The sequence below is a fragment of the Phasianus colchicus genome, chromosome 15 (assembly GCF_987193195.1).
Source record: "Phasianus colchicus chromosome 15, bPhaCol1.hap1.1, whole genome shotgun sequence".
Classification (NCBI taxonomy): domain Eukaryota; kingdom Metazoa; phylum Chordata; class Aves; order Galliformes; family Phasianidae; genus Phasianus; species Phasianus colchicus.
The window spans coordinates 18175604-18198044 of NC_143450.1; the positions used below are offsets into that span (position 1 = coordinate 18175604).

The 22441-nt window shown below is 46.7% G+C and overlaps 2 long non-coding RNA genes across 2 annotated transcripts in view; both read right to left on the reverse strand.

The window, feature by feature from the left end:
* Positions 1 to 22441, reverse strand: part of LOC116232263 (uncharacterized) — a 34108-nt gene that overhangs the window by 8037 nt on the left and 3630 nt on the right. Inside the window, exons 2-8 of the long non-coding RNA XR_004167640.2 lie at positions 19388 to 19563; positions 9260 to 9523; positions 7665 to 7782; positions 7372 to 7507; positions 6181 to 6241; positions 4963 to 4995; positions 2856 to 3027 (exon numbers count right to left, since the gene is read on the reverse strand). This is a non-coding gene — a long non-coding RNA (uncharacterized LOC116232263). The remainder of the gene's footprint in view (positions 1 to 2855; positions 3028 to 4962; positions 4996 to 6180; positions 6242 to 7371; positions 7508 to 7664; positions 7783 to 9259; positions 9524 to 19387; positions 19564 to 22441) is intronic.
* LOC149915945 (uncharacterized) lies at positions 16819 to 18148 on the reverse strand. Its single transcript, XR_016471281.1, has 2 exons — positions 17734 to 18148; positions 16819 to 17031 (listed from the first exon to the last, which is right to left on the reverse strand). It is a non-coding gene; the product is annotated as an uncharacterized LOC149915945 (long non-coding RNA).

Below are 22441 nucleotides of genomic sequence, written 5' to 3' on the forward strand. Positions count from 1 at the left end.
CATCAACCAGGGAGTGCAAAATCCCAAATTCCAGCTCCAGTTCTGCCAAGGAGACAATGTGTGGCCTTGGGAGAAGTGGCCTCTCCTCCCTGCAGGCTCTCCATCTGCTTCTTGCTAATAAAATGGGATTATAAAACTGCCCCATCCCAAAGGGCAGGTAAAACTTTGAAGGTGAAAATTGTGTTACAAGCGTGATACATCATTACAACACAGAAAAAAGCCTTTCAGGCCTCTTTTCTCTCCTATTCAGTGCAAAGCAGCCACATTTCAAAATGAGAGCTACGGAGCAGCTTTTCTGTTTGCACAGATTTCTTTCAGCAGGCAGCAGATTAAAGCCAAGGGAATAATCCATAGCAATTAATTTATTCAATGAGTTTAGCCTCATTTTCTGTTCACAAAACGTCTGCAAGCCATCTACCTTTTTTTGTGGTTCAGTCATTATTCACAATTATTACAATGTAACTTTCGGTCTGGAAATTACTCCTGAACAATTAGCCCAGCGTATTTTAAAAGCTATTTGAGTTGGTTTCCATTTAATACACAGGACACATTGTCTCTTTTCTCCCCGCTCCCCATCAGAAGCAGGAAGGAAGGGCACAGAAATGGTCAGGATATTAACGGTGCATTCAGCACTGCTACCCACCGCACTGCCCGCCCTGCAGCCCTGCTGCACAGCAGAGCCCTGCTGCTCCATTCCACACCTGCACCTCTGAAACGTGCACCACCTCTGAAACGTGCACCCAGGGACAAGGTGTGTTTGGAGAAGTGTGTGAGTGTGTGTGAGTGTGTGTGTGTGTGTGTGTGTGTGTGTGTGTGTGTGTGTGTGTGTGTGTGAGAGAGAGAGAGAGAGAGAGAATGTAGGTATTTTCCTATACTGGTTCATATATATTTTCACAAACTTTTCCACCAGCACAGAGAACTACTGCAGCATCACCAAAAAGAGGGGGGGAAATGGGGAAAAAGAGGAGAAATTCATCAAGGTATTTTACCTACAAGAGAACCCCAATGGGAGGCGTTCCAACAAAGTGCATCTAAGGCTGCTGGTGGTAAAGGGGATGTTGGCAATGTCCATGCCAGTTACCATCAGACAGGCTTCATATAGGTTCAGAGACATTTTAGCGTTTTAATGTGCTATTGGCTTAGCAAATAAATAAATTACAAAGTGCAGAAAGAGCTTCTGGAAAATACATTAAGGCAATTTGCAAATAATTGCGGTGAGCCAGGCTATTATGACTTTGACTTCTGAAGTATAAAATCTCCCAGAGATAATGATGATAATCATATTGAAAATAGTTGCCACCCTTTAATCTTCTAAGACAAAACAGAGATCTTTGGGAATTTGGGACCCTGTCACTCTAATTGAACATCTGACAGGAAAGTAATTAGAATGGAAAGCATTAAGGTCACCTGATGGCCCGAACAGAATCCATCAGCTTCCACTTGCCATCACACGGGGCAGCCAGTTCATCTCCTGCACAGCCTGCACATTTAAATAGCTTCTCTGCCAATAAAATGGCTGTCAGACAGACTATTTCCAGAATGACTTTGGATCTGAGCAGCTCATACCAGGCATGTAAACATTCACCATCCATTACAACGGCAGTTCAGGAAAAATGGCCCCAGAACACCAGAACAAAAGTTTGCTGACAAAGCTGTTAAGATGCAGGATCACTTCCTGGGGTTTCATTTTTCCGAAGACAACAGAATTGTGTCAAGAATTGGCTGTGCAAAGGAAACAGTGCAAATACTTTTCTGCCACCCCTGCTGCCCCCTACCCCTTTTCTCCCATCTCTGGGACGCTGCCTGGGCTGGGCTCCTCTGCAACCTCCAGGGCACCTCTGGGCAGCATCACGGGGCAGTGCCCAGCATCTCTGCAGCACCCACGGCCTGCAGACGTGAGGAAAGTCCATGGGAAAATTGCAGCAAGGCTCCTCAACGGAAAAGTGATTTAAGGAATGAAAGAGAAAATAATTGCTAACAGTTTCTGGCCTTTTTATGGGATGTTTTCAGAGCAGGCTTGATCCCAAACCCCTGGAACTCAATGGAAACATCCTTTGGCTTCAGCAAACAAAGTTAACTGTAGTGACTCTGGCATCCTTTCTCATCAATCCAGCCCATCCAGTCTGCAGCCCAGAGAGATGCTGTCCTCAGATTGGAATTACAGAGCACAGTTCTTTAACCCTGCCCATTTCCAGTCAGCATCTACCACTTTTGCATACAATCAGAGCTCCCATCTGCCACCCTGAGAACTGACCTCAGGAGCAGAGGGAAGCAGAGATCCCATGACAGCGGAGCTCCGTGCTGGAGCTGTGTGCAGTTTGATGCACAGCGACTCAATGGAAGACTCTGGTGACAAAAGCTGGAGACATTCCAGTCATTTTCCCATAGGTTTTGTGTTACTTGGGATTATTTCTTTTTTTTTTTTTTTCCCTTTACATAAATGTGAACAAATTATATCACTGACATTTGAAACTGTGCCTTTTCTCAGCATTGTACCATCACACTCAGCAACTCTGCCTGTTCACGCAGAATGGGTCTTTCAATCCTGGATATTTGTAACCTTCAGACTCTCATAAAAAGTTACGCCTCCCCTTAAGTCACTGTTTAGCCATCCCATACATATTTAATTCTCCAACCTTTCCTCATAAATCTTATCCTGACTGCAATCATTTTGGCTGCTCTTTGAACGATCTCCATCTTCCCAGAGCTGGCAGGAGGAGTGGAGCCCCGTGGGGATGACAGGAGATGTATGCTGAGACAACTGCAATTGCTCTGCTCTGCCACTTAATACCTGTAATCCATAATTATGTTGTACTTCATTCAACTATCACTCTTAGAACGAGAATTTAACCTACCATTACAACTCTCCTGAAGGCAGTGTTTCCCATGCGATGCTCCTCCATTGTGTGCATTTATGTCTTCAACACCTCAGCTCCTGAAAGCAGCAGCAAAGCATCTCTCTGTCTTTGCATCCTACAGGACAAATAACTGCTCGGAGGTCGTTGGTGGATGTTGCAAAGGGTTCCCCTGTGAGAGTCAGGTCAAGATGATACATTGTAAGTCAGTGTTACTTAATATCTTCCCCTCCTCTTCCCACCTTCCGTGAGAAGAGAGGAAAAGGAAAAAAAACAGGAAGGAAGGAAGGAAAAAAAACAGGAAGGAAGGAAGGAAGGAAAAAAAAAAGAAGGAAGGAAGGGAAAAAAAAGTGAGCAGACAAACTTCATCTGCTTCAGTTATGGGCAATGATTTCAGCAGCAGTGTTTGCCCCTCCCCTGCCAGCCCAAAACCAGAACAGCTCAGCCGAACATTTAAAGCGTTGGCATTGAAAGTACTGACAGAAGTTCTGCCATTCCAGAGGAAGGCCACAGGATTTGACAGACAGACAGATGGAGGGGTACAGCCATAAACACATTTATTTATGCAGTGTCACGTTCCTGAGATTTTAGTTCTGCTCCCCTCCCTTTTTGGAATAGCAAAGAGAAATCTGAAAACCTGAGTTAGATGACAATACAGGACCAAGGCTATTCATCTGGACTATTCAAAGGGATGATTTATCTCTCAGCAGATGTGCTCTTAACTACACGGTACAACTCGAGAGAGGCTATTAAATCCTACATCAGTCACTGGGGTGTTGAAAATTGGCCAGAATGGAGCAGAGAGCTGCACAGCATTGCTACCCAATAGACAGGACTGGTCCGGCTCGGCGCTACGTGTTATCGGTGTCTCACAGAAGGATTTTGTGGCCAGCTTTTTATTTTAGAAATGCATCTATAGCTTGCTTTTTAGCTCTGTTCGATGGGGTTGTTTTTGGTTTGGTTTTGTTTTTTAGGTAAACGAGTCAGACATCAGGAAAACCAACCACTGCACTTCGCATACGAAACTAAATTGGAACTGATGAACGTTCCTCTCAAAGTCAGCTCATTTTACGAGACCTCAGGCATGGAAAATGCAAAATGAGCTGCAAGACAATCTATGTCAATAAACAGTTCTTGTCTAAAAGAATACACAATCAGAAGAAGCAGTCTCATTCATGTGCTGTGTTTTTGTTCCTCAGCCCAAGCAGTTCGGAGGGCTGGGCTTTCTCGCTGGAGGCAGTGAGGCAGTCCTGCGTGGTTGGGCACACACCTTGCTGCCATTAATACTCACATTGATGTCAGTGCACCAACAGCTGCAGGGTCACTTCTGACATCACAGCAGAAAAAGAAATGCACCAATGTATAGCACTGCCAGGGAGGGCCCCAGAGCACAGCTGCAGCATCACGCAGCAGTGGGCATCAGGTGCTGAGTGTGGGCTGTGGGGAACAGTGCGTCTCCAGGAGGAATGGGGAGCTCCCCTGGGACAGAGGTCAGCTCCAAGCAATGCTGATCCGTGTTTCCAGCCACGTGTGCTGAGCTGTGAGCCATCATTAAACTTGTGAACAACTCCTTGTCGTAAGTTATGACACATTAATATTCATTAGGATGTTCTTTTCACCTCGTGTTTGCCAGAACAGTTCTACCTGCAGCTACAAACTGCAGCAGGTCACTGTTCCTTACTTCCAAGGTCGCTGCGCAGCCCCGAGAAATAACCTCTGTGCTGCATGGAAAGGGCCAACAGGCCCCATCTCAATAATTCAATACAGTTAAAAGTCACCAGCACCTTCTAAGGGAACTTTAAAAGCACACCCACTCAATGCCCAGCTGCAGGCCAGAGGCACTAAGGGCAGTAGATGCTCTCCTGGTTTCTGAACCTCCAGAGGATTTGCTATTGCACCTATTATAACACCTACAGCAGACGTTGCCCATCAGTCACCATGCAGGGTGCCCACACCAGCCCAGCCCCACGCCTGCACACCATGCAGGGACACAGCTTCCCCAGCACCGCACCACAGGAGCACAGTTCACTTGGTGGCAGAGGCACCCATCAGCTCATGGCCAGAGCTCAGCACAGTCCCCAGTACAGAACGTGGCTCTGTTTCTCACCTCTCGCCAGGATTTAATTCTCCCTTTTGTCTCCTGCTTAAGAAAAAACAGATGTCATTAAACAAAATTAAAGAGAATTCATCTTACACATCTTCATGCAACTCATTAATCTTTTACATCAACTCTGCTGGAAAATGCAGGCTGTTGACTGAAGTGGCAGTGCGATGCCATGCAGTGCTGGCTCTTACGAGTGCTGCCATCTCCAGCAGAGAACTGACACCGCAAAGCAGAGCGCACACAGTGAAGAACATTGATTTTACAAACATGCAATTTATCAAACGGCACAAATCAGCCCAATGACATGAAAATGTGTCTGGAGACTTCATGATGTCACCTCGCACTCCTGATACGGCGTGACAGACACCAGGTGAAGACAGCTGCTTCTGGCTGCACAGAGTAATTTTACGGGATAGGACTTCAATTGCTTTCATACGAATGTCACATCTCTTTGGGGTTTTCTTCCCTTCTAATTTTAGAACTGTTTAACTATTGACACGCTCGCATGCTTGCCACTATTTCAGTCAAAACTACATTCTCCAATCAAAGCACCCCATTTCTACATGCTGAGGATAGGGCTGGGAAAGGCTGAGAAGCAGAGCACAGCAAAGGTTCAGTATTTGGCTCTTTGACCAGGAGGTGCTGAGCACAGTCTGCCTTCTGCTTTACCTCCAGCCCATTCTCAATCTTGCCTCCCCAGTAGGACCTCCTCCTCCAAGCAACCAGGCTGTCACACAACCAAACCACATCCTGTCCGCCGCCCCTGCAGCGCCTTCCAGCACTTCCCACTGCGGCTGAGATCCACAGTGCTTTATCAGATAGGCACAGAAAAGGTCCCAGCACTACTGCGTGGTCCTGCTGTGCCCTTTGCCATCAGGCATGTAAGTCACTGCAGTCAATGTATTTCATTGCTTCTCCTTTCTCTCCAACTCTTCCTACCCTTATCACATCACAAAGCGCACACTCTGCTTTCACAATGTGTATAACCACACACTGGAGAAGGGCTGGGATTAGAGCTGCCCAGCAGAAGCAGTCACACCAAGAAAAGGCCTCAACATGCATCTCACAGCACAGCAAAACGAGCACGGTGTGAAGCAGCTGGCTGCCAGGCAGCAGGCAGACCAATCCCAACTGCTGCCATTGCCCTGCTGGACTCTGCCCACCCCGCAGCGCACCCAGCAGTGCTGAGACCCAGTGCCACCCATGGCTGTGGTCACCCACCTGCTGCCCACAGATGGCTCCACACACGCACAGTGCTTTCAGAGACAGCACTGCACCTTGGCTGCCGGAGGAAAAGAACCAACTGCTAAAAATATTCCCATTTAGTTCAGAAAAAGAAAAAAAAAAAAACAGGTTTCACTTTTGCCACTTTTGCTCAGTTTCATTGCATGGGAAAAGCTCAATATTCTAAAAGATTGACCCAATTTTCACCATTAGGATCAAACTTAATCTGCAGCAAATGAAGTCAAAGGAAAGAAATTTACACTAATTTCTCATTTGCTTAGTGGTGCGTTTCATTCACCCAAAATGCCACCCGCCTATTTTTCCCAATGATGCTTCTTTTTGCAAATTGCTCTAAAATAATGAGCAGCTGAAATAAAACTTCTCCCTAGAAGAGAAAAATCAGTATGAATAGCAATTTAATTGCACGCGCTAATTGTTTCAGCGATGCACTTCATGTCAAAGCTATGTTAGTTGATAAAATCCGAAATTCAGAAAAGGGGATCAGCGAAAACAAAACTTGCAGAACTCAGGAGTCGGCACTGAGTTTCTGCCCATTGCTCTGAGCAAAGCCAAACCGAGTTTGCATTGTGCTTCTCCTCACTTACAGCACTGCGGGAGAGATCGCAACTTCACACAATACAACTGATGATAATGATAAAAGAGTAACCATTGAGATAATCAAAGGAAATTCCCAACAGACATCTCAAGGTGTTGTTAAACACCAGCAGTGTTCCTGTAGGTCCTGCAGGGCAGGTTTCTCAGCCCACCTCTTTGGTGGCCCTGTGCTGTGTGAGCCCCGCACACGAGCAGAGATGGAGATGCAGGTGACCAATCGGTGCGGGTCCTCCCTGCATTCTGATTTGATGCAACGCAACGTTAGGCTGAGCTGGGTTAATATAGAGCTAAAAATAGCAGCTCTGGTTATTGTTCACTAACTTTGACACCAGCCAACACTTGGTTTTTTTTTAGGAACTCACAGGACTAACTTAATGAAGTTGCAACAGGAAAGGAGTTTTGTGCAGCTGGGCCCATTGCTTTCAGTGCTTTGGATGATCCTCACACAGTTTTCAAAACCAGCAAAGAAATACAAACCAGGTGCTGAGCTTACTGCTATCAGCTGCTGAACCTTGAAAGATTTCACCCAAAATTCAGAGCGGGGAACACCGATAAACGAACAACATTTTGTACCTTGTGAATTGCTGCAGGAAGTACTCAGGAAAGGAAAAACTGAGAGTGCACTTTTCTCACTTCTGGGCCTCGTGTGCCACTCTGACACTGGGCTGGGAGAACCGCAGAGCACAGCAGCCACCAGCACCAGTCTGCACTGCAGGCACAGAGATGCAGGTCAGCTCCTAAGCACGTAACAGCACCGTGCAGGACTGCAGATACAGCACACCTCACTTAATCAAGACTTCAAGCATTCTCCACGTTTTACACGCACACTGAAGTCCCAGAGAAGAACTTGGCCCCACTGCACCCACCTGAGCCGCACGCAGGACAGCACTGGAGCTGCTGGTCCCAGCTGTTGGATGCTCAGGGCACACTGCCCAGCACTGCCCCAGTGCACCCATCACCTGCTGGGGATCGGCTGAGGCTTCCCTAAAAGGGCAGGAAAAAAGAACAAGTGCTTTATTCGCATCAGTCACTGGCACGGGGGTTTTCCTCACCTCTGCCCAAAAGCAATACAGTCACTCAAGCGTCATTTAGTTAAATTAATCCACCTGAAATATTCACCTTGCAGCAATTAAGTAAAATAACCTAGAAAACACCTCCTCCAAATAAGATAATTTGCTATTTCAAGTCTGAATATTGTTGGCATGCAAATACAGACACTAACAGATACACCGGAGACGTGTGAAGTGATTTTAATTGCCTGAAAACTCCAGCACTGTCAAACTGCAGGGCAGGGGGAGAAGCCTTTCTAGTTATCTCACTGCTGTCAATGAGGAGTGAGCCTGAGCTCTACACGATAAAGGGCTTAAAATAGTAATCAACGTTCCTTATACAAACAGATACCTGTTTGGTTCTCCTGTGGCTCTTTGTGTGTGCTGAGAGGCAATAATTAGGTCACACACAGCAGCTGTGAGAGGAAAACCACCATTGTGTTTGGGATGGCTGCAGCAGGCAGCACCCAGCAGGCAGGGGACAGAGGGACTGCTGCCCTGCACAGTGCTGTAAGGGGTCCGTTAGGTTTGGACCATTACTACATCGTGCTCCAGTGGCATTCACCTCTTAGATCTTGTTTCCGTGTAAAAGAACTGCTGAGATCCAACATTCTCCAGAAGCTGTGGCACAAGGTGGTGCCTGAGGTTGTAACAGTGACAACGAACCCAGCTCTGTGCTCCCATTTTTCACAGGATCCAGCAATAACAGCCCTGATAATGCAGACCTAAGATCTATCCAGGCAATAATACACACACACCAGAGGCACAGCCTACATTCACCTGTACAGAAGCAGAGCCCTGTTCTCCATATCAGTCAGCAAACAGCACCACCCCACCCACCTGCTGTACACCACGCACTGCCCTCACTCAGGCTGGCTGCATGGCCGAGCTGCTCCGAGCCCAAACGTACACACTGCACCTTAGCAAGCAGCTGAATGAAGATGTTAATTATGAAGAAAGAGGCTGCCAAGGTTATTAGAGATGAGTCGAGCAAATTAGAAGCTGTTATTCATATGGAGAATAGCTTACCATATGCTTGAATCTTTTCATCTATTCACACCCAAGACTGGTACACAGTACCGTGCCTCGTCCCCGCGCTACCTACCTGTGGCAAGCATCACAATGCATCCCCATGCTTCCCATTTATTTCTGTCTTCCAAAGGCACCTTTCTGGCACAGGAATGCACTGAATTGCTGCCAAAGATTCCCTCTGCTGCACAATGACAACTGAGCTGTGGTTCTGAAAGAGCTCCACAGATGGGTCCTTCAGCTCCAGTTAGCATCTCCTCACTGCTAGCTGACCAAGCCATATTGCAGCTTAATTAATAACAGCTTTCTCTGGAATCTATTCATTAAAACCACCACAAGAGTTGCATAATGTAATGTGGCAAATCCCCACAATTCCCACTAACCTCACAGGGAAGCAGTCACGTTTCTCCTAAAGGGATGGAGATGAGGCAGACAGCTGCACTGTTAGCTTAGAGCTGCAACTGCAACCAGGAGAAATTCATCTTCAAAATTCTTGCAGGGCTGGTGAGGTGGCTCACATATGCATCAGTGTAAGAGAAATCATGCATGTGCTCTTCTCCTGCCTCCAGACCTCAGTGCATCTGTAGCTTTTGTTGCTTTCCAGGAGTTTGAACACATTCTCAAACGTTTTATTTCCAGTTGTTTTCCTGAAAGGAGCACGGAGCAGCTTAGCAAATCTGTATGAGCCCACAACAGTGCTATTTCTTAGAACAGCACAACTGAACGTGCACACACTGTGTAGGAATAAGTGCAGGTATAATGACAAGATGCAAACACTCACATTAGATAACTAATGCCTGTTTATAGGCTGGTGTTCAGGCAATTCCAGTAGAAATGCAAAATACGATGATTTTATTCTTCATGGTGCCCAAAGTGGGTTAAGTAGGGTGATACTCAGATACATTGGATATCGAACATACGTATCTTATTAGGCACAAAACATATTCCCCATGATGTGCTGGAGATTGAGTTATTACACACGAGCACTTAGGGAGCAGTGCAGGAAGCTGCAGTTTGCAAGCCTTGAGATCCCAGCAGCCTGATGGCACCTGCCTGCCACAACACAAATAGATGCTGCAGACCACAACGTGAGAAGAGCGTTCCTCACATGGAGCTGCTAAGGACAGGAGACCAGCTCTGAGGAACAAAATGCCTGCAAGGTTGCAATGAGTCAAACAGTTTTTATTCGACACTACCTGCAATGATACAGCTGCAAACTGGTGCACGAACGTGGAATACTAATATGATGCAATCATTACACAGAGGCACAAAGATTTGTTTCCTCAAAACCCAAGTGAAGCTTGAAACACACCAGACACGAATGTCAAAGTCATGAAGAAAAGGATGGAATAAAGAAGGTTATATGGAGGTAATTGTAGGCTTTTAATGAAAGGAGTCATGCTAGACTCAAAGCCATGTCACATCACACAGATATGTAAATAACACCAGCGGATTAATGCTGAATCCATAAAAGAAATCAGAGGAATTCACTGGGAAGCTCTTAGCATGCAGCTGTGGGTACGTGTCTGGTGTATCATCTGCTCCCCCAGGCAGGACACAGCTGCACACAGAGCTGCGCCCAGCCTGCAGGGTACGGCTGCCCCTGAGCAGAGCTCACCAGCACTGTCCTGGCAGAGCAGCCTTGTCCTGCCCTCCTGCTTTTTTGGGGTGAGCAACACGGGAAGAATTGGCATTCTGGGGGGCTTCTCTACTCAGATGAATCGTAGGCCATAAATAACTGTCTCAAAGTGCAAGCGTGCTCCTCCGTTCCAACCTGGTGCTCCAGGAGATCTCTGGGCAGACAGACGGACAAAATAATTACAGCTGACAGCTGACAACAGAATTAAGGCGGTGTCAGTCCCAAAGGAAAACTGTGTTCTACAAAAGCACGTATGAAGCTTATACTTAAAAACCTGCACGCACACTCAGATGCCGCACAGCTGAGCTGCTTGCTTTGCTGCCCAGTGCTGCTCTTTCCCATTTCTCTGCCTTCCCAGTTGTGGATGAGAAACTGTTCACACTCAAAATACACACTAAAGGTAGAACCTCAGAGCTGTGCCAAAATCGGGACTTAGTGATCAGGGGCCTCCCTTCCTTGGCAGCCCAAGCATAAAAATAAAACATTTATTTTTCCAATCTCATCCACACATACTTGCTGTCTACTATTTACTTGTATTAATTCAGCGGTGAGGTTCTCAAAGAGGAGCCCTGCCCTCAAGCTGTGGTGGTGGCTTCCCATCTATTCCAACAACATACATCAAAATTTTATAAAAGCCATAAAATATGCTGCAGTCTGGTTTTATCTTCCCTCTTTGAACATGCATATAATTTGATTCCATCTTATCCAAACACTCAATAACCAGTAACAGGAGGGAGTGGGATAATTTAGTGGCTGGTGCTGGCAGAGGAGCAGAAAAGCCGTACAGGGAGGGGAAATGTGCCTCTGCTTTTGTGTCGAGGCACTTTTTGCTGACAGTGTTGGAGAAGCCTCACTGCCGACTGCTATCACAGCACACCTCTAATTCCTTTCCATGTCTGCAGGTGTTGCTTTCTCTCAAACACGAGCTGCCGCCCTCCACACGCTACCATCTCCAGTTCCCTGCCCTATCACAGGGCTGTCTGCCTCCTCTTCTATTATTAATCACTCTCCTGAGGTCACATCCCCCTCTTACAGCTCTTGCTGTGCTCGAGGCCTTGGAACAGTGATCCGGGCACACAGAGCCCTGCAGGCAGAGCTGGCATTGCATCTCCCAAAGCCAGAGGCTCCACTAGGGCTGAGGCTGGCTGCAGCCAGCTGCCCACGGGCACTGAGGATGGATTCTGATGGATGCAGCCTTCTCACACAGCCTGCACATGGCACCCGACGCCTGGCCCTAACGCCTGGCACAGCCCCTGCTCTGGTGGAGGCCATCCAGGAGTTAATTCGTGTTTTGGTTCCACTGCCACCTCCAAGGATTGGGCACAGGAAGCGGAGGAAAGCACGTGGGAAGGAGAGCGGCTCGTGGCCCAGCCTGAGCAGCAGATCCAGCTCTCCACGGGCCTCTGTTTCAGAGCTGCTTGCACTGACTTTAATTAAGCTCTGCACAGACTCACCAGCTTGGAGAGATTAAAGCAAAAGAGAGCACGCCAAAGGACTTGCATACAACACAGCTTTCCCCCACGTTTCTACAGTTCTGTAATTGAATTTGAAAAAAAAACAAAAACAAAACAACGCATCATAATTGTGCTCTGTGAAAAGCCACACTGTTCTACTTCCAAAAATTTCTATGTGCCCTATGGAAACATGGAGCCACTCTATAAATAGGAAGTCTTTTTGATTAAAAATAAATAAATATAATTATTATCAACAGAATCAGCAATCCCTCCTGCCCTGAAAAGCAGCCCATCTATAGAGAAACATTGCATACAGTTTACTTGCAATAAATGCTTACCTTGCATTTCCACACAAGCTCAGTCACTGTTACTGCTGCACAGCGGGGCCCATCCAAGGGGCTCAGGGGCTCTCCTGCCTCTACCAGGCATCATCCACTGCTCCTGAGACTGCCAGCAGCCAGAGCAGAGACTGATCACATCTCCTATTTTATTTACAGTTCTCAATGTCTCTGAAAGCTGGATTCACTTTTCTGTCTCTAATGCAGTAGGCAGCTTCCTGAGCTGTGGGAGCCAGTTCTCCCCTCTGCTAAATGCACTCTTTTCAATGCATCCATGAGCTGTACTTAGGAGTCCCCCAGTTCAGAAAGCGCCATAGCACTGTTGGAATGACTCGACGCAGAGAGCTGCAGGACAGCTGCTGGGCTCAGATCCGGGACGTGGGGCACTGGCAGCAAGCAGACAGCACACAGCCACCCCAACCCATCCCTCCCACCACATTTCAGTGGTTGCCCCAAAGATGATCTCTGGGGGAGCGCATACCACGTGGAGAGCTGATGGATTTTCAATCTCCTCTCTTAAACAAGCTGAGGCAAATATTGTTACCAAATAATTAAAACATTGAGACATGCAATAATCTTGAGGATCCCATGAAGCAAAATGCCTGCACACACCTCACGTGAAGCAGGAGCCCAATAGGCAGAGCTCATGGAAGGCTGACCCAGCAAAATGATCAGTGCACACCAGTCCAGATTTGGAGGCTCACTGGAAGCACATCTGTGCTCCTAGGGCAGCAGTGGGCTTAGCAACCCCGGGCAGCATCCCCATGACTGCTCCTCGTGGCTTTTATTTTGTGCTCCATTTCACAAACAAGAGCTGCTGGATGATAAGGATTTGCAAAACAAACTGCAAGCCACACAGCACTTTGCCTGGAACCTTTAAGTATGAAAATCCATTCCGGGGCCTATCACCTACTTGCTGAGATAACCCCAGCCTGAGCGTGCTGTGTAAATCTCCTGCCAGAAAAGCAACGATCCCAAACTCCTATTTTCCTGGCACAGGCAGCACGCAGCACCCAGCAGCCCAGCCCCGCAGCCCTCACAATGCAAGTGGAACGAGTTGCCTGCACTGCAGGTGGGTGCCCAGGGCTGCAGGATGTGCTGGGGCTCCTGCAGGCAGCGTGCCCTCCATCAGAGAGCAGATTCAGTGCTCAGCATCAATGGGCAATTCCCAAGCAGCAGCGTTTCTTGGTGTTTGGTTGAACATTTTCCCTCGGGAACATACGCTATGTCACAGATACATATGCTTTAAAAATAATTACGGATAATATTTTTCACTATTTTCCCAACACTCCTCATGGAGGAGCAGAAGCACCGCACTCCTCTGTCAGCACAGCCAAACATCCTGTGGGCACCCAGAGCTGCTCCCACGTCCTGTCCTGGGACGTGCCCCCCACCCAACACGCCCCCCAGCTGGGGATGGGCAGGGATCTGCCACAGCAGCACATCTCTGGCCAGCAAGCACTACAGCAGCAGCACACACCTGTGCTGTGTGGCACAATCGCTTTTCCATCCACAAGCAGAAAATAGTTCTTGTTTTACAGCCAGCAAACAGGGCAGAGCTGCCTCAGGAGAGCAGCGGTTCTCAAGGTGCTGCGGTCTGGGCAGGACAGTGCTGGTCCACAGCAGACACACAGCACCAGGCTGCGAGGCCAGGGCAGGGCTAACAACCATCTGTAACACTGCTGTGTCACTGCCAAGGCTCGCTCACTGAGCACGGCCTGGGAGAACAGTGCTGCTCCTGCCACTAAATTCACCATCTAACACCGCAACAAGCTGCCTTACTGCAACACGGCCATCTAAAGGTGCAGTCAGGCTTTGCACAATGAAGTAGCAAACAACACAGGCCAAATACAACCGAGGGGAAATGCAGCCAGGGTCACTGCGTGCATGAAACCACCTCTTGCATGGAGGTGGATGGAGCTGTTTGCCCTAAGGTCCAACAGAGTGTTATTTTCAGAACAATAAAGCTCCACAGGAAATGGAAGTAATTCTGATAATGTAAAATTACCCCCTTTTACTTGCAGTCTTTACAGTTTTTTTAAAAAGCACATTGCTCTGCCCTGCCAATCTTCAGTGCTCTCTCTATATTTCTAATAGGTCTAATCTAATTAAATTAATTTCCTGGAATAATAACCTCCCAGGGACATAGAGCTAGATAATCCTTAACTCCTCATGAAGTCAGCCTCCTGTAGGGTTGGGGAGCAATTACAGCTCATTAGTCATCCATCTTAGAAGGAGGCAATGGGGTTTTATACTGATTGTTTTTTCGAGAGCACGGTGAGAATAAGCAGGAGCGAGTGGGTGTCTGTTAACAAAGCCTTTTTGGGAAGATAGCATTGAGTGAGATGCTCAGTGCACACAGCCACATGCAGCTCTTTGGTCTTCATTCACAGGAGGCCCCGACATATCTCTGTGTGTGATGCCAACGCGTATGAGCAAAGTACATCCTGCGTTATGCAGAGCTATGCTAAGACTGACAGGTTTGTCAACTCCGTGCTCCTCATCAAGCATTACCTCCAGAATTGGGAATGGTTAAACCAAAATCCTAACTAGATAGAAATGAATCTTTTCTGGACCTAAAATGACACCAACAGAGGCTACATGAACGAAAGCCATTGAATGCTTCCTAAAACAAGTTCAACACCACTGATCTGGATACTGGAAAGCTGACCATATACCCACAAAACTTCATGCTGTAAGAGAGAACTGAGGAGCTCCAAACAACGGCATTTCTGCTCTTCATATAGCACAAGCCTAGCTCAAACCGTGTTCCTCACACTAGGTGGTGACCACAAAACTGAAAGCAAAAGAATTCGTTAGACACCAGAAGTAAGATGTGTCCTGCCTCACCTCCATCCCAAAGACGAGGGAAGCAGCAGTCGGTACCAGGAGGAACCATCAGGCTTCCCTTGAGGAACCCAGAGCAGAGCTCAGAGCCAGGCACTGCCACACACAGCAGCAGCAGCTCAGCAACATTCAGGGCAGGGAACAGACAGCAAATGCATCCAGAATAAAGCAGCCATTTGTCTTCAATTAGATAATTTATTTTCCCTCTCTGATGCCCAGCTATCTTCAGAATTTACATCAGCAGACTTGACTGGAGCCTTTCACATTCTACTTTTGAACTATATGTTGTATATATTACAGTGCCATAAATTTGACATTTCAAATGCCAACAAATGGTGAGAAAATTGGCCCCTTGTGAATAATAGCCAGCAGCCTTTACATGTAATTATTTTGCCCAGAAATTTAATTTGCTAGACATAAAAGTTCTGCTGAATGAGAGAGTGCTGGATAATGATCTTTAAGCTCAGGGAGCAGACAGCCGTTACTCTAGGCACTGAACGACGTGCTGCTCTTCAAGCCATAGCGCAAATTCCCTGTGGCTAGGAGCATTTCTGCAACAAATTTATGATGAACGGCACTACTTAATTTGCAAAGGCTGTCCATCTATGTAAGCTGTACCACCACAAGGTCTGCATGGGTGCTGTTCCTGGTTTGGCTCCTACCCGTGTCCCCAGGAGACACCGAGGTGCCACCAGAACCATGGCTCCAGCACAGGAGCAGAGCCAGCAACCCCAGCCGGAGGAAACCACGAAGCCCTACAGCACTGAGAGCAAGAGAAATTGAGTCCAATATCAGCGCCATTCATCAGCGTACACAGCTGAGACTCAAGCAGCTATCAAAGGCGTCCTGACAATTGTGTTTGCTGCTACCTTAAACATACCTACTGTTGGGAAAGAAAAGATTGGAGTGAAAGAGGGAAAGAAATAATAGAAAACAAGAGGTGAATCTAGTACAGAGAATACAGTACTAACATCATATCTGCAAATCGTACAGAATGTAGGATACCTGTTGCATCAGTGCAGCAGACACAGAATACAGAAGAGAATAACCATTAAGTCTGTATTGATCCATCAAATACTTGCAGCCAGGGCTGGGACCTATTCCCCAGCTCATCGCTCCCAGTTTTAGAAGAAGTAAAAATACCATTTTGCTCAGCACATATGCACATTTAAGGATATATTCTGGCACATCAAAGACTGTGTATTGCAAGTAAACTACACAATTAAGACTCATAAAAGCTAATAACAGAGCTAAAGGAAATCTCTAAATCACATGAAATCAGCCAACAGTTACACACAGCTCTCCAACCAAGTGTCTGCTTTGGTCCCAGGGAGCACACAGTTGTTTGAAAGAGATAACTTGCTGTTAGGTCTCCCGAGCCACCCAAAGTAGCATTTGGATACGGCATGAATTTTTGGCACTTATTTGCTTCCTGTGGTTTCAGAAAGATGAGCACTTAAATGCATTGCAGGAATCCTGGCTATGTGTAAGTACACACATGCAAAGCTGTGCCAGGGCAGGCAGGCATGCTGCTATGAGAAGATTCAGCAGAATCTGGATACAGCATCTTGTCACTCTTCTGGCACTAAAAGCATTAATGTCAGGCCAGACTTCGGTGACAATAACTAACGTTTTAAGGCTAAGCAAATTATTTCTATCTCATACCTGTATTTCAGGCAGTGATGTACAACAGCTGCCTAAATCCTGGGCCCGCCGTGTGATGCTGAGAGCACGTGGTGTCCAGCGGCTGAGCGGAGCTCCTCGGAGTGCAGGTCACCCTTCCAGAGTGACATCCAGCTGGATCCAGTAACAGACCAACACACACTGAGCACTCAGGTTGCCCAGGATTATTAGCTTTGGGTAACAGCAAGAGCTGACTAAATTTAAAGCAGATAGCATGCAAGAAATTTCATATAGTTTTCATCTCGATTTACTCCAGACAAAGCTCTTACATAGCTCTGACATTTAGTGGCTTAATCTAGAGAGAAGTTTCCTATCCCTTATCCTGAATTCTCTATTATTTTCTTAAGATTTAAGTGTTGATCAAGTTACTGCTGAAGTAGATTAACTCTTCTAGTCACTGGGGGAGAAACAATCAATGTAGCGTAACGTGAGCTGTCAGATAATTGTAGCTCGGGTCAGACCTGGACCCGACACACTGAGCTCCTCCAGGAGCGAGGCCGGGCAGGAGCAGCACTGCCTGCTTTCTGCTGGGTGTGTTCATTATCGCGGAGCTGAGAAGCCCAGAGCATCTGGGGACTGGCAGAGAAACTTATTTTAGCTGAGCAGTAAGAGCCCAGTCATTAGCCATCTCTGAACTGCCTTCCATCTCCTAGGAAACCTGGGGCTTGGATGAACAGAGTACCTCAGTAGTTTTTTTCCCGAGTTTAGATCGATCACAAGGAGTTGCTCACTCTATCTTGACTTTAATAGGCTTTTTGGACTTGCATTTCTCTACCTCCCTGCTCCAATTATTTCCTTAATCATCCACATAAGGGAGTTTGCTATTGCCCTCAACGTTTATACGAAGTTCATTCATCAGGCACCCCACGATTTAATGCCAGCAACAAACGTGAAACCTTTCATTCCGTATCCATTGTTTTTGCCTGGCCTGACGCTTTCCACACACTCTGCCAGGCAGGGGCTTTGGTTACCAGGAGGTGATGCAGGGCTGCTGCACCAGGGCTGCACAAAGCTGCTTCACCTCACAGTGTGATGGAACCCAGAGCACGGCAACGCGCCTGCTGCAGGAGAAATAACACAACGTTACTTCATAAAAAGTCTGCTCTGAGTCAGAGTGCGACTCCAGGTGCCATACGATGTCCCCACGTAGCTTCTGGTTTGAGTTTACTCAGATGGGACCAGATGAAGACTTGAAGTGGCTGGTCTGCACCTACAAAGCACAGCGACATCGATCTCTAACTGATCTTCCTTTATGAGGCAAAACCTTATAAAAGAACTCATAAACAAGCTCAGGGCAAAGCAATAAAAACTGATCCTTCCTGGGGCACTGTCCAAAATCATGTGTGTAAACCAATGAATCTCAGAGCAATTTCCTTGGAAGCCTCATTGCTGCCTGCAGCCACCACAACCACCAGAGAGAAACTTCATGAAAGAGGGAACAAAGCCTTCAGCAAGGCTTTCAGCTTTTAGGCAAAAACCCACATCTTTGCCTTTCCTTAATTTACTTTCTACAGATCCCTCCACCACTTCAGCTCCTTGCTTTAAGTAATACAAACAGATAAACTTGGCATCATTAGGTTCAGAATTTCACTCTTTATTTCTTAAAATAGAGATTGATACCACTATGGTCTCTGCAGGGTCGGCGGGGGAGCTGATGCCTCATTTAGGTAACTCAGATCACCCTAAGATACCGCCAAGACAACTAGGAGGACAGTTAGTGCCCTAACCCGATCTGACCACCCAGCTTTAGGGAACCATCTGCTTTAACATCATCTGCTTTCTGCCACAGGCTCCTCCACAGTGTAGAACCTCTTCTTTCATTGTGCAGTCTCTTCTCGGAAAATTTTTCTTCCTTTTGTAAGGAAACAGCCAGCCAAGATGAGAATCCTGGGTAAATACCCTGAAGAGCATGTATACATTTCTAGTGGCTAACAGACCCTGAAATAAGAACCACTGCAATAAATACCTTCTCTGACACATTTCTATCCAGAACAAATTTTATTTAATGGGAATTGTTCTAGTTAAACTAAGCTTAGCAAACTACTTTCTCTAAAGATCCACAAAACAGAGACAGAGAGAAACAAAGACAAATCATGGGAATATGCGTGATGCGTAGAAATAGGATGCTGAATGTACGACCGTATTGAGTCTTGTGGGACCTTAAAATTCTGATTTAATCAAGAAGATTAAATCCTGATGTGTCCTGTTAAAAGATATCAGAAATTACAGCTTAATATCGCACTTAATTTTGGCATCTTTATCTTGGAAATGCTCCCAAGTACACTGCACAGCCAGAGCCAACATCTCACCAAAGCAGCGAACATCCATTAGATTCTCACCCACGGTTAGATAGAGCAGGCTCTGCAGTTAGAGGAGATGAAACAGAAGTTCTTTAGAGGTATTTTCAGTACTTATCTGCAGCAAGATAACAGCCTCGCCTTTAGCATACGCACTACGGGTTGTTTGTTATCTCTGATGATTTTTGTCCAAGAAAAAGCCTCTCCATAAGGGTTTTTTAGCCCACACTGTGGATTGTTATTTCCACATTACCTCACTTGCCTGCAGTCGATGATAGAAGCACGAGGCCCAGCTTCAGCTCAGGGCAGCTCCCACCGCACCGCTCCTGTGTTAGACTGCAGAGCTCTGTTCCATCGATGTGCTGCTACCCCTTAACGCAGGTATTGAGCCAGGGCTCTTCCTCAGAGAGATGCACTGCTCTCAAGGTTCTGGAAAAACAGGTGAGAGCAACTGCGAAAGTTTTCTTTCCCCCACAAAATTCGAACATCTCATCCAACCACAGACATCCCAGGTGCCCCAGAGGAGCTCGGTGCGCTCCTAAGGCACGCACACAGCTGACTTCTGGGAGCAGTGCTTCCTACAAAGAGTGCAGAACAGCAATGGAAGCCCACACTGGGCAGCTCTGCAAACACAGCCCCCACACAGCCACTTCACGGGTCATCACCATTAAGGAAATCAAATCCTTTGACAAAGCCAGAATCGTTCTCAAATCAGTGTGTTCTACAATTTAGGTGGTGTGACACTCATTTACATGGAGATGTAGCTGGTTATCTTAGAATATTAAAGCTTCTAATTAAATCTATTAATTAAGGATATTAACTCAATGCTGCATCCTAGAGCAGCAAACTAACATCCCCTGCGGACCCAGAACTTATCTCCCAACAACACAGAAGAGATTACCAACCACAGCAATGCTCCCTCCCTCCCTCCCCATCTGCTGGCTCAAGTTCCTATCACACCTCATCATTTCCAGTATTGTTCTCAGCAGTGGGGAAGCATGTGTGCTGATGAGAGAACCTACAGCTTCATTGTATTTTCCACTCCGTTGTGTGTGCAATGCACAAAGTCCCATTTGGAGTAACACCTTTTCAGTGCTTTACTTTACTTTGACATCAGAGTGCCAGGTATGTGCACTGCAATGCACAAAGAGACAAGCTATATATATATATAAAATGTATTTATATTATATACATACTATGCCTTTAATATATTAAGTAAGAAGTATTAATCACATAAACAAGGAACAAAATTACCTCAAATCAAAATGGAAATCCTACAACATACTTCAAATGTGATGAAAATACATGAAACCAAAAATCACCTTTACTACTGGCGAAAGCAGGGCAGACCAGCAAAAAATTTCTGAAGATTGTGGCAAGAAGAGAGACCTTAATTACCATCCAACCACCTTTTTACTTCTAATGCATTATCCTGTGAATTTTTACAGCACATTAGAAGGCATTACTATGCCAATTAGTTCTTACATAAATTATTAAGTGAAACGTTTACTCAATTAATTTTAACTCCTTCTCCTTTTTTAATAACCCATGAACAGAACTGGATTGCCGCGGCCACACGTGGCTAACCTGTTCTTTCAGTGCACGTTTCCTGAGCTCTCCTCTCATCACAGCTCAGCTGGGAGCTCCCATAGCACACAGCATCACCCACAGAGCTCCCACCTGGCCCACAGGAGTGCAGCTTCGGGCACAGCGGGAGCGAAATGGGGGTACAGCAGCACGTGTGTGCTTGGAAGCATTGACAGAAAACATAACTCAGGCAGAAAAAAAAAAAAAAACAGCACAGAAAAGATCACATGCCAGAAAAACATTTTTTTGTTTTCCGCTTCATCAAATAATTGTGAACTCATTTAAAACAATAATCATCCATCTCACTGCTAAATGCTTTGCCCTCCAGTCGTATGTTAAACAGCATCAAATGTGAACTCCTTAAAGAAAAAACTCCTGCTCAGTGGAAATGCCAGTCCCGTGGACATCTGCACAGCTGCGGGCACATGGATTTCAGGCAGCTCATATCGCAGCCCTGCATTGCTGCCAGCAGCCAAACCTCCCGAGCTGTCAGCCACAGGTGGCAAAGTGCTCCGACCGCAAAATGCTGCGCAGGCTCACGGCTCACTCCTCTTCATTGCCTGCACGTAGAGAGGGGGCTGCAGGTGCTCCCCCCAAGGATGCAAAGCGGGGGGCAGAGATGCTTCCACTGCACACAGGCACTGGCTGCAGCCCCACGCTCACAGCACACCAAAGGTGCCATCTCCCTTCACAAAACTGCACGTTCAGTAACAACTAGAAGCAAAGAGTTCTTCTGTGAGCAGATAAGAATAGCACTGCTCTGATACTTGCTTTTGAAACCAGGCAGAAACCTGCTTAAATCTGTGATAGTTAAGGATACTAAAAATAGGATGTTTGCAGTCAGATGAACTGGAGTCGCATGCCATCCTGTTAGCGCAGCTGCAGCCAGGTCTTTGCGTGGCCAGCAGGTCCTGGGCTCCAAGGTTACTGTTCTCCCAAGTGCTTCTGTGCTGCTTGGTACTGCTCTCTGCACGCAGGCTTCACTGCTGAGAAATCTCTACTAGAGTGTATTGTATAGGCAGATGAAGACTAATTAGAAGAGAAAATAGATTGATATTGAAGCAGCAGAAGGCTCTCATTATCCCAAGAAATCTGAAGTTGCTGAGTTAAACAAACTCTGTGCTCTGGCTGGTTGTGCCTCTCCATCTACCTGTAACGCCTTCCTGGGCCGAGCAACAGCACAGGCAGACAGTGAGGGTAATGGGAGAAGTGCATTTGCTCTAGATGACTGCAAACCAAGCACTGCCAGCCTGGGCTCAGCACAAGCAGTGTGCCAGAGTGAGAGACAGAGAGCACTTCTGGGTCACACATGCTGTGACGGCCATCTGGGGCAGATGCTGTGAGCCCCTGGGTGGACGTTTGCCCCCACCGGCCAGTGGGCTCAGCTCTAAAGATGCATCACAGCTGCTGACCCAGCTGGAGCTGCTTCCATGCAAAGCATGAAATTCTTTATGGAAGGATGACTTTAATCCCTTCTATTTATTTTGTCTTTGTAACAGCCCAGTTATTGCCAAAATAAGTTCAGACTTCAAAAAAAGTGTCTACGTTAAAGAGCTTCTTTCTCTCCTTCAGACTCTCTAGCAGCCACGCTTTGGGGCAGCAAATCAAAATATAATTCTCTGTGAAACTAGTTATAGGCTGTTAGTTATTGGTCAATGGGCTGAATTAGCCTCCACAAATGATTACTCCCATCTGACTTCACCATAAGCCTTCGGCCACA